Source organism: Oncorhynchus mykiss, chromosome 31 (genome assembly GCF_013265735.2).
Source record: "Oncorhynchus mykiss isolate Arlee chromosome 31, USDA_OmykA_1.1, whole genome shotgun sequence".
Classification (NCBI taxonomy): Eukaryota; Metazoa; Chordata; class Actinopteri; order Salmoniformes; family Salmonidae; genus Oncorhynchus; species Oncorhynchus mykiss.
The window spans coordinates 25116050-25132036 of record NC_050571.1 but is presented as its reverse complement, the minus strand read 5'-3'; the positions used below and the strand labels follow the sequence as shown (position 1 = coordinate 25132036).

The window sequence follows — 15987 nt, the reverse complement described above, 5'->3', positions numbered from 1 at the left end:
GTTGTTTGTTCAACAGCAACTTCAAAATCAAAGAGGAATATGAAAAGCAAAAATATGTTAGCTACATGAAGTAGCTAAGAGAAAACATGCAATGTAGCCAAAGCTTATAAAGTCCCCTATGAAACACTTATCAACACTTTAGTTACTACCCTGTCACAATAACTCCTCCCTGGCATTTTAATTCGTTGTCATCTCAAACAACAATGTATCCAAAGTGCCCACTATTATATTCTAACTATAGAATTAGAATAGTCATTCTATGTCCATGATTCCAACAGTTTTGCTCTAATTCGCAAGTCAAATCGCAATTGCAACATTTGGTTAAATATAAGTCCTAGATTTGTCCATATCGTGCAGCCCTACGTGGCAGTGTGGAAGTGATCTCTATTGAGCAGTGGTGTAAAGTACTTAAGTACAAATACTTTCAAGTACTACTTAAGTCGTTTTTTTTGGTATCTGTACTTGACTATTTTTAATTTTTGACAACTTTTACTTTTACTTCTACATTCCTAAAGAAAATACTGTACTTTTTAATCCATACATTTTCCCTGAAAACTAACAGTACTCGTTACATTTTGAATGCTTAGCAGAACAGGAAAATCAAATCAAATAGAAATGTTATTAGTCACATGCGCCAAATACAACAGTGAAATGTTTACTTACGAGCCCCTAACCGACAGTGCAGTTTCAAAACATATGTATAATAAGAGATAAAAGTAACTAGTAATAAAAGAGGAGCTGTAAAAAAAAATAAAAAACAAAACACACACATATATATATATACATACACACACACACACACAGGGGGGTGCCGGTTCAGAGTCAATGTGCAAGGGCACCAGTTAATCGAGGTAGTATGTACATGTGGGTAGAGTTAATTAAAGTGACTATGCACAGACGACAACAGAGAGTGGCAGTGGTGTGGAGAAGGGGGGGGGGGAAGTGAATAGTCTGGGTAGCCATTTGACTAGACGTGCAGGAGTCTAGTGGCTTGGGGGTAGAAGCTATTTAGAAGCCTCTTGGACCCTTGACTTGGAGCTCCGGTACCGCTTGCTGTGTGGTTGCAGAGAGAACAGTCTGTGACTAGGGTGGTTCGAGTCTGATAATTGTCATAGGCATTTCACTGTTTGACTTTGGAGTGAATAAGCTCACACTAGATCTGTACTTAAGGAGACAGAGCTCTTACCTTCCCAAAACAAGATGTCCACCAAATGTCCTCCAACGGCTCCCAACAGGTAGCAGACTAACACGCAAACCGGCCTCCTTCTGTAACGGTCTTCTCTCTTCCCTCTGGATTCACCTTGAGAAGAAAACAACCGAACAAGGATACATCCATCAGATGAAAAATGAAATGAGTGAAAACATATTTTGCAAGGGGCTCCTGTGTTAGTAATAGTCCCTCAGTCTATCAGCACTGCCTCAGTGAGCCACCTCCTTTGTTCATTAATTGATTGTCTCTCCCCTGCTGAGCTCCAGTAACTAGGTTACATGGTTTCATGAAAAGGCAGAACCGACACCTCTCATCAAGTGAGACCAGGAGATGAGAGATGGATGAAGACTCCAGGACATAGAGGAACCAGGAACCACTGGCTGTTAATAGAACTAATGGAGTAAGGTAGAAGATGGTAGCTTTATTGAAATAACTCTCATTTAATTAGCCTGTGATTGATGAGAGGAAGGAAGGGGCCAGGGAGATGGGTGAGAGGAAGCCATTATGTGAAACTGATGATTTCACTCGAAAGGATGTGTATCATGTGAATCGATTCAAGGAGAGGAGTTCAAGTTTAAAAATGTATTGTCATGTGCACAAGTACAGTGAAATGTCTTTCCTTCTTACTCTTTCCAACAATGCAGTAATCAATATAGGACTGACCCCATTTAGTCGACCGGTCGATTTAGATTTATTTCGTAGAGCAGGAGCTAAAAAAATATACATTGCCAGTCAAATGTTTGGGCACACCTACTCATTCAAGGGTTTTTCTTTATTTTTACTACTTTCTACATTGACGAATAATAGTGAAGACATCAAAACTATGAAATAACAAATAATGAATCATGTACAAACCCAAAAAAGTGTTAATCAAATCAATCTATTTTATATTTGAGATTCTTCAAAAGTAGCCACTCTTTGCCTTGATGACAGCTTTGCACACTCTTGGCATTTTCTCAACCAGCTTCATGAGGTAGTCACCTGGAATGCATTTCAATTAACAGGTGTGCATTGGAATTTATTTCCTTCTTAATGCGTTTGTGCCAATCAGTTGTGTTGTGACAAGGTAGGGGTGGTATACAGAAGATAGCCCTATTTTGTAAAAGACTAAGTCCATATTATAACAAGAATAGCTCAAATAAGCAAAGAGAAACGACAGTCCATCATTCCTTTAAGTGATGAAGTTCAGTCAATCTGGGAAATTTCAAGAACTTTGAAAGTTTGCATGAGGAAGTGCTTTGTTTCTGGCCATTTTGAGCCTGTAATCGAACCCACAAATGCTGATGCTCTGGATACTCAACTAGTCCAAAGGCCAGTTTTATTGTTTCTTTAATCAGAACAACAGTTTTCAGCTGTGCTAACATAATTGCAGAAGGGTTTTCTAATGATCAATTAGCCTTTTAAAATTATAAACTTCAATTAGTTAACACAACGTGGAGTGATGGTTGCTGATAAATGGGCCTAGCTACCCCTATGTGGATATTCCATTTAAAAAAAAACAGCCATTTCCAGCTAAAATACATTTACAACATGTCTACACTGTATTTCTGATCAATTTGATGTTATTTTAATGGACAAACAATGTGCTTTTCTTTCAAAAACAAGGGCTTTTCTAAGACGTGCTACTACATATATATATCATGGTGTACAAGACCCCTGTCTGATTGGCGCCTGTGAGTGGACTGATCCATTGTGGAGGCTGTGGGGATGGTACAGTCCATCACTAAGACGTGCTACTGAAATTGTATATGAATTTTATTACATAAGAACAATGGTAGAACAATGGTGGAACAATGGTGGTCGCTGTCCGCAGTTCTGAAACACATCAGTGCGCTGTTGATTTGGCAACATTTCTAGACCATGTTGCTATGTGCATAATAGCCAAGTTAGCCACCATATTGGTGTTGAGATATCAGAAGAATGAGGAGATGAGAAAACAGCACTTGCCTTATTGTCAAAGAATAGTGAAGAGAGCGGAAACCCCAACTTAATTATGTCTACAATCAATGGCCTAACTGTTAAATGTGTCTGGCTTTATAAATCATCCATATATATCTACAGAAATAAGACAGCTCCTGCTACTGTTGCCTGTTTGAGTGTTTGTTTAATATCCTACTGATTCTGTGAGCACCAAGCTTCACGCAGCAACATGTCAAGTAGGGGTGGGCGATATGGGCAAAATATTATATCATGGCATTTGAAAAAAATTGGACGGTATGACGGTATTTGACGTTATCTTTAGTTTTTGAATAATACAAGTTCTACATCTGCTTTATGAGTAGTGAGTGATCTTAGGGTGGCAACACATACATTCTATGTGATTTCAATATGTATTTATCCATTCTGATTGTTTTATACTGTTCAATTCAACTTCAACCAAAACAAATTTCAGCACTTTTATCACATTTGCATTTCCTGCACACAATTGCAGTGGTGGAAAAAGTACCAGATTGTCATACTTGAGTATAAGTAAAGATTCTGTAATAGAAAATGACTCAAGTAAAAGTGAAAGTCACCCAGTAAAATACTACTTGAGTAAAAGTCTAAAAGTGCTTGGTTTTAAATACACTTAAGTATCAAAAGTAAATTAATTGATAAAATGTACTAAAGTATCAAAAGAAAAAGTATAAATAATTTCAAATTCCTTATATTAAGTAAACCAGATGGCACCATTTTCTTGTTTTTATTTGATTTTACGAATAGCCAGGGGCACACTCCATCACTCAGACATAATTGACAAACAAAGCATTTGTGTTTAGTGAGTCCTCCATATCAGAGGCAGTAGGGATGACCAGGGATGTTCTCTTAACAAGTGCATGATTTGGACCATTTCCCTGTAAGTAAGCATTTCACTATAAGGTTGTATTTGGCGCATGTGACTAATAACATTTCTATTTGATTTGATTTTCCTGTTCTGTTAAGCATTCAAAATGTAATGAGTACTTTTAGATGTAAGGGAAAATGTATGGATTAAAAAGTACAGTATTTTCTTTAGGAATGTAGAAGTAAAAGTAAAAGTTGCCAAAAATAAAAATAGTCAAGGACAGATACCAACAAAAATGACTTAAGTAGTACTTGAAAGTATTTGTACTTAAGTACTTTACACCACTGCTCAATAGAGATCACTTTCACACTGCCACGTAGGGCTGCACGATATGGACAAATCTAGGACTTATTTTTAACCAAATGTTGCAATTGCGATTTGACTTGTGATTTAGAGCAACACTGTTGGAATCATGGAAATAGAATGACTATTTTAATTCTATAGTTAGAATATAATAGTGGGCACTTTGAATACAGCGTTGTTTGAGATGACAACGAATTAAAATGCCAGGGAACATTTATTGTGACAGGGTAGTGTTGATAAATGTTTCCTAGGGGACCCTATAAGCTTTGGCTACATTGCATCTTTTCTCTTAGCTACTTCATGTAGCTAACATATTCCTCTTTGATTTTGAAGATACTGTTGAACAAACAACATTCTGATTCAGGTCTGTATCATCATTGGTATTATCAGGCTGTATTAGCTAGCTACGTTTGCTCTTACTCAGTACATTTATTAGCTAGCTAGCAATTAGCATTAGCGGCTAACAATTAACATCATAGAAGATTTAGGGCAACTTGCTAAGAAAAGACAAACTAGCTGTTTGCTGATGTAAGAAACATGGCTAAGTATGTGTGGAAAGTGGCAGGGAGAGAAAGAGTGGAGAAAGATGACTCAAGTAGCGAAGTAAACTATAAAAATAGACATTACACATGGCATATCACATTTAACAGACCAAACATTTGAATACCGGTATAGAAGGTAAAGTAAAAACCCAAACCGGTCCCTGCATCAATACCGGTATTTCATAAAATACGGTATACCGCCAAGTTCTAAACAATTTCAGCTGTTTTTAATCTTTGCTTTACACTTATTTTCCTATTAATAAGGTCTCTGGTATTATTTATAATAAGCAAAAAAAGATATGTCCTCTCACTGTCAACTGTGTTTATTTTTAGCAAACTAAACATGTGTAAATATTTGTATGAACATAACAAGATTAAACAACAGACATGAACTGAACAAGTTCCACAGACATGTGACTAACAGAAATGGAATAATGTGTCCCTGAACAAAAAGGGGGGGGATCAAAAATAAAATTAAGTCAGTACTGCAGTGCATCCCCTCCTCATGGACTGCACCAGATTTGCCAGTTCTTGCTGAGCGATGTTACCCCACTCTTCCACCAAGGCACCTGCAAGTCCCCAGACATTTCTGGGGGGAATGGCCCTAGCCCTCACCCTCCGATCCAACAGGTCCCAGACGTGGTCAATGGGATTGAGATCCGGGCTCTTCACTAGCCATGGCAGAACACTGACATTCCTGTCTTGCAGGAAATCATGCACAGAGGCAGTATGGCTGGTGGCAATGTCATGCTGGAGGGTCATGTTAGGATGAGCCTGCAGGAAGGGTACCACATGAGGGAGGAGGATGTCTTCCCTGTAACACACAGCTTTGAGATTGCCTGCAATGACAACAAGCTCAGTCCGATGATGATGTGACACACCACCGCAGACCATGACGGAACCTCCACCTCCAAATCAATCGCTCCAGAGGTGTAACGCTCATTCATTCAACGATAAATGTGACCATCACCCCTGGTGAGGCAAACCGTGACTCGTTAGTGAAGAGCACTTTTTGCCAGTCCTGTCTGGTCCAGCAATGGTGGGTTTGTGCCCATAGGCGACATTGTTGCCGGTGATGTCTGGTGAGGACCTGCCTTACAACAGGCCTACAAGCCCTCAGTCCAGCCTCTCTCAGCCTATTGCGGACAGTCTGAGCACTGATGGAGGGATTGTGCGTTCCTGGTGTAACTCGGGCAGTTGTTGTTGCCATCCTGTACCTGTCCCGCAGGTGTGATGTTCGGATGTACCGATCCTGTGCAGGTGTTGTTACACTTGGTCTGCCATGGTGAGGACAATCAGCTGTCCGTCCTGTCTCCCTGTAGCGCTGTCTTAGGTGTCTCACAGTACGGACATTGCAATTTATTGCCCTGGCCACATCTGCAGTCCTCATGTCTCCTTGCAGCATGCCTAAGGCAAGTTCACGCAGATGAGCAGGGACCCTGGGCATCTTTCTTTTGGTGTTTTTCCAGAGTCCGTAGAAAGGCCTCTTTAGTGTCCTAAGTTTTCATAACTGTGACATTAATTGCCTACCGTCTGTAAGCAGTTAGTGTCTTAACGACCGTTCCACACATGCATGTTCATTCATTATTTATGGTTCATTGAACAAGCATGGGAAACAGTGTTTAAACCCTTTACAATGAAGATCTGTGAAGTTATTTGGATTTGTACGAATTATCTTTGTAAGAAAGGGTCTTGAAAAAGGGACGTTTATATTTAGTGTTGTTTACACTCTTCCAAATTGCCTGAAAAAGTATATTTATAAAAATAACGCTCCTTTTTCCTTGATCTCCTTTGTTATTATTATTACTGTTATGATGATGATAGTGATCATTATAATAACAAGTAATATCATTATCATTAGTAGACTTGGTATAGCAGCTTTGTATAACCAAGCTGTAGGACTAAGAGTGCATCATATTATGTCTTAATACCGTAACTTACTTAGGCCTATATTTCAATACTTACAGTTGAAGTCGGAAGTTTACATACACCTTAGCCAAATATATTTAACCTCAGTTTTCCACGATTCCTGACATTCTAATCCTAGTAAAAATTCCCTGTCTTAGGTCAGTTAGGATCACCACTTCATTTTAAGAATGTGAAATGTCAGAATAATAGTAGAGATAATTATTTATTTTAGTGTTTATTTCTTTCATCACATTCCCAGTGGGTCAGAAGTTTACATACACTCAATTAGTATTTGGTAGCATTGCCTTTATATTGTTTGTGTGTGTGTGTGTGTGTGTGTGTGTGTGTGTGTGTGTGTGTGTGTGTGTGTGTGTGTGTGTGTGTGTGTGTGTGTGTGTGTGTGTGTGTTTGTGTGTTTGTGTGTGTGTGTGTGTATGTATGTGCAGTGGGCTACAAAATTACTGGCACCCATGACTGGCAATGCACAAACATACTTTAAAAAATATAAACAATTTAATTATAGAGAAAAACTCAAAATACCAACACGTGAGAAATACTACATTTTATTATATTTTCAATGGAACCCACCAAAATCATTATTGATTTAATTAAAAATCAATGTCCTCCAAATCAAGGTTTAACAATAAATGGCACCCTTAAAGATTATTATAAATAACATTAAACCGGGAATTAAATCCCACTTATTTAAATGTATCTAATTCTTAAGGAACTATTGAGCCATTACATCACTTCCTGTTTCACATGGGTATAAAAATGAGGTAACATGCATGCAATATCCCTTTGTCATCCAACACCATGAAGAAAACAAAAGAACTGGCTGTTCAAAAGAGACAGATGGCCGTAGACCTTCATATATCTGGTAATGGCTACAAGAAGATCCACAAACGATTGAATATACCACTGAGCACTGTCAGGGCAATTATTAAGAAATTCAAAAGATATGGAACGGTTGAAAACCTCAAATGCATTTTGCCCCCCGGATAGGGAGGAGGATGGTGAGAGAAGCAACAAAATCCTCAAGATTCACTGTGAAAGAATTGGTAGCATCTTCGGGTCACCAGGTTTCAAAAAGCACCATCAGACACCACCTCCACAACCACAGACTCTTTGGAACGGTTGCCAGAAGAAAGCACTTTCTGACCACAAGACACAGACGCAAGGGCCTGGAGTTTGCCAAAAGGTGCTCTGGTCAGATGAGACCAGAATAGAACGTTCTGGTCAGATACAGCATCAGCATGTTTGGCGCCGAAACAGAGATGCATACTAGGAGAGGCACCTCATACCCACGGTGAAATGTGATGGTGGGCCAGTGATGTTTTGGGGCTGTTTAATTTCAGAGGTCCAGGGGCACTGGTTAAGATTGATGGCATAATGAATTCCACCAAGTATTAAGCAATTCTGGCTGACAATCTGGTTGCCTCTGCCAGAAGGCTGGGACTTGGCCATAGGTGGACTTTCCAACAAGACAATGACCCAAAACATACCTCAAGATCCGCACAGAAATGGTTCTGTGACCACAAAATCAATGTTTTGCCATGGCCATGTAAGTCGTCGGACCTCAATCCAATCAAAAACCTGTGGGCTGAGTTGAAGAGGGCAGTTGATAAGCGCAAACCCAAGAATGTGAAGGATCTTGAAAGGATCTGCATAGAGGAATGGTTCAAAACCCCTCCAAATGTGTTCCTTAACCTTGTCAAACACTACAGGAAAAGACTCCATGCTGTTGTCCTTGCCAGAGGTGGTTGCACTTAGTACTAAATGAGGAGTGCCAATAATTATGAAACCCTGATTTTGGTGAAATGTATTTTGTATTAAATAATTGTATGATTTTGGTTGGTTCCACTGAAACATTAATAAAGTGTAGTATTTCTCACATGTTGGTTGGTATTTTGGGTTTCTCTCTATAATTATATTGTTTATCTTTTTTTAAATGTATTGCTTGTGCATTGCCAGTCAGGGGTGCCAGTAATTCTGGAGCCCACTGTATGTATGTGTGTATGTGTGTGTAGCAGGATTTAGAATCAGACGCGGGATACCGGAGATGGAGTATAGGCTAGAATTCTCAGCCGTGACATATTTTAACTCAAAATATGGACTTGATAAGATATGGGAACAAGATTGTCTTTTCTTATTCTGGACTGGTTGTCATTCAGTTATGTTGTGTCTCGTTGACTGTATATGCTGTTGGTAGCCTAGTAGTTGGTTCAGTTGTTTTTGTAAAATGAACAGCGTATTTTGCAATAAATAATGTAAATGTGTTAATGCATGTATTATTTGGGCTTTGTAGTTCCCTAGCCTCAGAGCCCATGCCAGACTAAAATCAGCTGGGGGCCACTCTTTTTGATGCCTTATTAATAGATTTATAAAAATCTATGCAACGAATCTTCCACCAACTGGTTTCTGTGCATGCCAATGCACCACAAAGCACTAACATTGTTTCCGATATACACAGGACTAGAGCCATTTATTTGGGCCGGAATAACCAATTATGGGGCCCAGAGGGCAAGAACGTCTTTACCCAACTGTAGTCGCAAAAAAGACATGTAAATCGCCACACGGCGGTGCCACATGTAGTGGCATGTTGGGAAAGCAGAGACACGTGCTGGCCAAATTGATAACACCAGTCTGATCACAACGCAACAACAGAAATGAAGGAATTTACTTTAGGAAACTTTCTAAATGGACATTTAGAGAATTAGGAAACTGACACACGCACACCTGTCAAAAGGACACATCAATCATAGCCACCAGCATATCTTAAACACACAAGAGCAAATCACATTAGTCGTTTCCTAAAAACGTTGGCAATTAAAAACCAATAGGCCTATGTGATAATGCTAAAACAATATAGCCTATCAAATGAATTGACAAGGAAAGTTTGAAGGGGGGTAGAGAGACAGCTATGCAATAGAAGGCATATGATGAAGATTAAATGTACAACTATTAGCCATTTGAGTGTGGTTATGCTGATACCACATTTTAATCTAAATCTGTCCCCGGCTGATATTTTTTGTCTCCGTCTTGCATAGCACCTGTTCAGGTGGTATGGCAACATAGGCTTACGAATCATAGACTTACAATAATATATAACACAACTGTGTTCACTGTTCCCGTCTTGCACAATTCACACATCTCTGCTAGCATCAGCTCCACAGGCCTCTCTCTCTCTTCCGCTCTCCTCTCTCTACTCATAATAGCTCTTCGAACCAGTAGCTCTAAGCTGACTATAAAGTAGGTTGCAGGGTTGGAAAGGCACTGGCGGTAAGTTTGAATGATGGTGGTGGTGATAAATGCATAGCCTAAATAGCTGAACTGATGTGTTGCAAACGTGAAGGAGATAAATTCATTAGCACAACACCTGCTGTAGATACTGGTGAGGGTAATGTTTTTCATGTGTCCTAGCAAGTGCGAGCAATAATATTAACAAGTGTTCGAACAAAAGTGTCCATATTTAAACTATTGAAATGTCTGATAAATGCAATTAAAAAATGACAAAGAAAAGAGTCACATCACAACAGAATTCGATCTTGATAAATCCAATGCATCAAAGGAATATTGTCCATAAATCAAAACCAACATAATGTAATTTACATTTTTTATACACAGTACCAGTCGAAAGTTGACACTGGAGGTCGACCGATTATGATTTTTCAACACCGATACCGATTATTGGAGGACCAAAAAAAAAAAGCTGATACCGATTAATCGGACGATTTTTAAAATGTATTTGTAATAATGACAATTACAACAATACTGAATGAACACTTATTTTAACTTAACACAATACATTTAAATAAATCAATTTAGCCTCAAATAAATAATGAAACATGCTCAATTTGGTTTAAACAATGCAAAAACAAAGTGTTGGAGAAGAAAGTAAAAGTGCAATATGTGCCATGTAAGAAAGCTAACGTTTAAGTTCCTTGCTCAGAACATGAGAACATATGAAAGCTGGTGGTTCCTTTTAACATGAGTCTTCAATATTCCCAGGTAAGAAGTTTTAGGTTGTAGTTATTATAGGAATTATAGGACTATTTCTCTCTATAACATTTCTTTTTCATATACCTTTGACTATTGGATGTTCTTATAGGCACTTTAGTATTGCCAGTGTAACAGTATAGCTTCTATCCCTCTCCTCGCCCCTACCTGGGCTCGAACCAGGAACACATTGACAACAGCCACCCTCGAAGCAGCGTTACCCATGCAGAGCAAGGGGAATAACTAAGTATCAGAGAGAGTGACGTTTGAAACGCTATTAGCGTGCACCCCGCTAACTAACTAGCTAGCCATTTCTTATCGGTTACACCAGCCTAATCTCGGGAGTTGATGGGCTTGAAGTCATAAACAGCGCAATGCTTGAAGCACAGCAAAGGGCTGCTGGCAAAACGCAAGAAAGTGCTGTTTGAATGAATGCTTACGAGCCTGCTGGTGCCTACCATCGCTCAGTCAAACTGCTCTATCAAATCATAGACTTAGTTATAACATGATAAACACAGAAATACGAGCCTTTGGTCATTAATATGGTCGAATCCGGAAACTACCATCTTCGAAAACAAGGCGTTTATTCTTTCAGTGAAATACGGAACTGTTCCGGGTGACATCCATAAGTCTAAATATTCCTGTTACATTGCACAACCTTCAATGTTATGTCATAATTACGTAAAATTCTGGCAAATTAGGTGGCCCAAACTGTTGCATATACACTGACTCTATGTGCAATGAACGCGAGAGAAGTGACACAATTTAACCTGGTTAATATTGCCTGCTAACCTGGATTTATTTTAGCTAAATATGCAGGTTTAAAAATATATACTTCTGTGTATTTATTTTAAGAAAGGCATTGATGTTTATGGTTAGGTATACATTGGAGCAAGGACAGTCCTTTTTCGCGAATACGTACCGCATCGATTATATGCAATGCAGGACACGCTAGATAAACTAGTAATATCATCAACCATGTGTAGTTAACTAGTGATTATGATTTATTGATTGTTTTTACAAGATAAGTTTAATGCTAGCTAGCAACTTACCTTGGCTTACTGCATTTGCGTAACAGGCAGGCTCCTCGTGGAGTGCAATGAGAGGCAGGTCGTTATTGAGTTGGACTAGTTAACTGTAAGGTTGCAAGATTGGGTCCCCCGAGCTGACAAGGTAAAAATCTGTTGTTCTGCCCCTGAACAAGGCAGTTAACCCACCGTTCCTAGGCCGTTATTGAAAATAAGAATGTGTTCTTAACTGACTATTTAAATAAAGATTAAATAAAAGGTGTAAAAAAAATGTATTTATTTTTATTTTATTTTTTAAAATCAGCCAAATCGGTGTCCAAAAATACCGATTTCCGATTGTTATGAAAACTTGAAATCGGCCCTAATTAAATCGGCCATTCCGATTAATCGGTCGACCTCTAGTTGACACACCTACTCATGAAAGGGGTTCTCTTTATTTTTACTATATTCTACATTGTAGAATAATAGTAAAGACATTAAAACTATGAAATAAAACATTTTAGATTCTTCAAAGTAGCCACCCTTTGCCTTAATGACAGCATTGCACACTGTTAGCATTCTCTCAACCAGCTTCATGAGGTAGTCACCTGGACCCCCACACCATCTCTTCTTCTTATTGGTGTCCTTTAGTATTGGTTTCATTGCAGAAATTCGAGTCTCCTCTGAACAGTTGATGTTGAGATGTGTCTGTTACTTGAACTCCATGAAGCATTTATTTGGGCTGCAATCTGATGTGCAGTTAATTGCTGATTTCTGAGACTGTTAACTCTATTGAGCGTATCGTCTGCAGCAGAGGTAACTCTGGGTCTTCCATTCCTTTGGCGGTCCTCATGAGAGCCAGGTTCATCATAGAGCTTGATGGTTTTTGCGACTGCACTTGAAGAAACGTTCAAAGTTCTTGAAATGTTCTATATTGACTGACTTTCAAGTCTTAAAGTAATGATGGACTGTCATTTCTCTTTGCTTATTTGACACGTTATTGCCATAATATGGACTTGGTCTTTTACCAAATCTTCTGTATATCAACCCTACTTTGTCACAACACAAGGCACACCTGTTAATTGAAATGCATTCCAGGTGACTACCTCATGAAGCTGGTTGAGAGAATGCTAAGAGTGTGCAAAGCGGTCATCAAGGCAAAGGGTGGCTACTTTGAATAATCTTAAATAGGCCTAATCTCACATAGGCCTATCGTTTTTTTAATAGCCAACATTTTTAGGAAAGGACTAATGTTTAACACTTTTTTGGTTACTACATGATTCCATATTTGTTATTTCATAGTTGTGATGTCTTCACTATGATTCTACAATGTAGAAAGTAGTAAAAATAAAGAAAAACCCTTGAATTAGTTATGTCTAAACTTTTGACTGGTACTGTATGTTATCAAATGTTACATTAGTTGTTTTTTTATTCATTTTGTTAATTTAAACTGAAATTAAAATTGAAATTAAAATATAGGCCGATTCAATAGTATTTTTTCTCAATAAAACAGTTAATCTCAAATAAATGACAGGGCTGACTGGCTATAAACACAACAGCTCGTTTAATGAAACAATATTTATTTCCATGTGATATCAAAACCATGTTTGTTATAACGTTTTTAATGAAACGTTTTTAATTAACGTTTTTAATAGGACGTTTTTAATGAAACAAAACACAGTGCATTAGGATTTAAGCCTTTTATCCATCACTTTAAATGCCAGTGGAGAAAGAGGATGTCCCTCAAAGAGGGCTTGAGAATGGAACGTCTTTCCTCCAAAAATGGGCCACACACACACTGAACGCCCGGTCGGAGATGGCATTGGAATCCGGGATGCGGGTGGGAACTGAAAACTATGTGCATGCCACCACAACAGAATAGGGGCGGGTCTGCTTGTTAGACTGGGGTCAAGTTTTACTGACAAACAGTATTTTATTTTCCAGTCGTCTTGACTCGGGCTTAATGATATCTGCTCCATCCTCCCAGTCGAAGAACTCACGGTATGTGACTGTTGGTCTTTTTGGCTGTGAGGGTCCTGGCTCTTAAACAGTGGGGGGGGGGGGGGGGGGGGGGCCTACGGCTCCGGCTCGACTCTCAAAGCCCAAAGTCACAATGAGCTCTTTGGTTGCCTCGTCTCATGCAGTTTCCTCCAACATCTTTACCAGACACCACTTGGAGGACAAAAACGCTGCTATCATAAAAAGATTGGGGAGAAGCCGTAGTCACTAGCCTGCATGCGACTTCAAGCTAGGCTATATGTTGTTTGAGATCAGTCATTTTGTAGGCCTACCGCTTTAAAGAACAACGTTTTACAATATCATCGACAGAACAAATGTAGTTCAATAAAACAAGAGGCGTTGTGTTTTTAGCCGGCGTGCGGTGAAAATCACCGGTCATTTATTTCTGTAGGCTATAGGATGGCTGCATTAGATTAACTAGACCGATCTGTTCGAATAAAGGTGAAACCTGGTTCAATAAAAATGAAGATTAAATTGTTTTCTTGTTTAGCACATGGGGATGTGTGAAACTCACTCCCCAGCCTGAAGTTTTCAAATTGCGCCAAACAATAGCTTGCTTTTCACGTGGCGGATTGGTAAACCGCTTCAGGAGGGCGGTCACATGTGCTAGCAAGGCAGAGGTCCCGAGATGGTGCCAGTTATGTGCCGAATCGGGGGGAAGCACCAATAAAGCAGAGTGACGTCCTTTACATTTGCATGCATCAAACCTATAGGCAAACCCGCATTAATGATAACAAATATATATGTTTTAGCCTTCGTTGCTTTTGTAGAGCAGTGCGAAATAAACTCGGTTTAAATGTCTAGTTTTAGCTCGCACTGGCCATCACAGACCGCAAGCAGCAGCTATTCAACACACCACGCACACACCCATGGCCCAAACCGGAGAGAGGAATGAATGAACTGGAGAGAGGAGAACAATAAATGAACAATGAAATTGCACCAGCAATACTTATGTGATTTTATAGAGTAGAAATAGTTTATTCGAGATGGTTTGTTAGGTGCTAAGTAGCTATGTTAGGCTCAATGTAGTCCCCATATCAGCCCTTTGTGCGTGCGTGCGTGGCCAGAGGCCATGACAGAACCCCATCTGAACCAACAGCTCAACAGCTGACCCCACCAACAGACTGGCCCTGGTATGGCCTGCAGGTGACAACTAGCTCCTAGCACCTGCCCAATAATGTTTCGAAAAACTGAGGGTGAGAGGATTGGAATGGGAAGAGTTTACAGTGGTGATATTGGAGTTGTCAGTACTAGGAGTAGAGGTGGTGCAGTAAGGTGAGTCAGGAACGAGTATGAGTGAGCAGTAAGTCCAGCTCAAGGCAGTCGGTAGGCAACTTCAAAAGGAACACAAAATTCAACATACCAATTTGGATCTGGCTAAAAATACTTGAAATCAGTTATAGAACCCATTGCCCTTTATGGTTGTGAGGTCTGGGGTCCACTCACCAACCAAGAATTCACAAAATGGGACAAGCACCAAATTGAAAAAAAAAAAATTGAAAAAAATATCCTCAATGTACAACGTAAAACACCAAATAATGCACGCAGAGCAGAATTAGAACCCGCTAATTATCAAAATCAAGAAAAGAGACGTTAAATTCTACAACCACCTAAATGGAAGCGATTCCCAAACCTTCCATAACAAAGCCATCTCCTACAGAGAGATTAACCTGGAGAAAGCTGCTCCTGGGGTTCTGTTCACAAACACAACCCAAAGAGCCCCAGGACAGCAGCACAATTAGACCCAAGCAAATCATGAGAAAACAAAAAGATAATTACTTGACACATTGGAAAGAATTAACAAAAACACAGAGCAAACTATAATGCTATTTGGCCCTAAACAGAGAGTACACAGTGGCAGAATACCTGACCACTGTGACTGACCCAAACTTAAGGGTAGCTTTGACTATGTACAGACTCAGTGAGCATAGCCTTGCTATTGAGAAAGGCCGCCGTAGGCAGACATGGCTCTCAAAACAGGCTATGTGCACTCTGCCCACAAAATGAGGTGGAAACTGAGCTGCACTTCCTAACCTCCTGCCCAATGTATGACCGTATTAGAGACACATATTTCCCTCAGATTACACAGATCCACAAAGACTTCGAAAACAAATCCAATTTTTATAAACTCCCATATCTGATGGCACACTGGGTGAAATACCACAGTGTGCCATC

The 15987-nt window shown here is 39.5% G+C and overlaps 1 protein-coding gene across 4 annotated transcripts in view; it reads right to left on the bottom strand.

The window, feature by feature from the left end:
* The window catches only part of LOC110504826 (bifunctional heparan sulfate N-deacetylase/N-sulfotransferase 1), an 89777-nt gene that overhangs the window by 49372 nt on the left and 24418 nt on the right, over positions 1–15987 (bottom strand). For all 4 annotated transcript variants that reach the window (XR_005041141.1, XM_036969697.1, XM_036969696.1 and 1 more), the window contains exon 2: positions 1187–1300. The gene's annotated coding sequence lies outside the window, so the exon portion shown is untranslated. The remainder of the gene's footprint in view (positions 1–1186; positions 1301–15987) is intronic.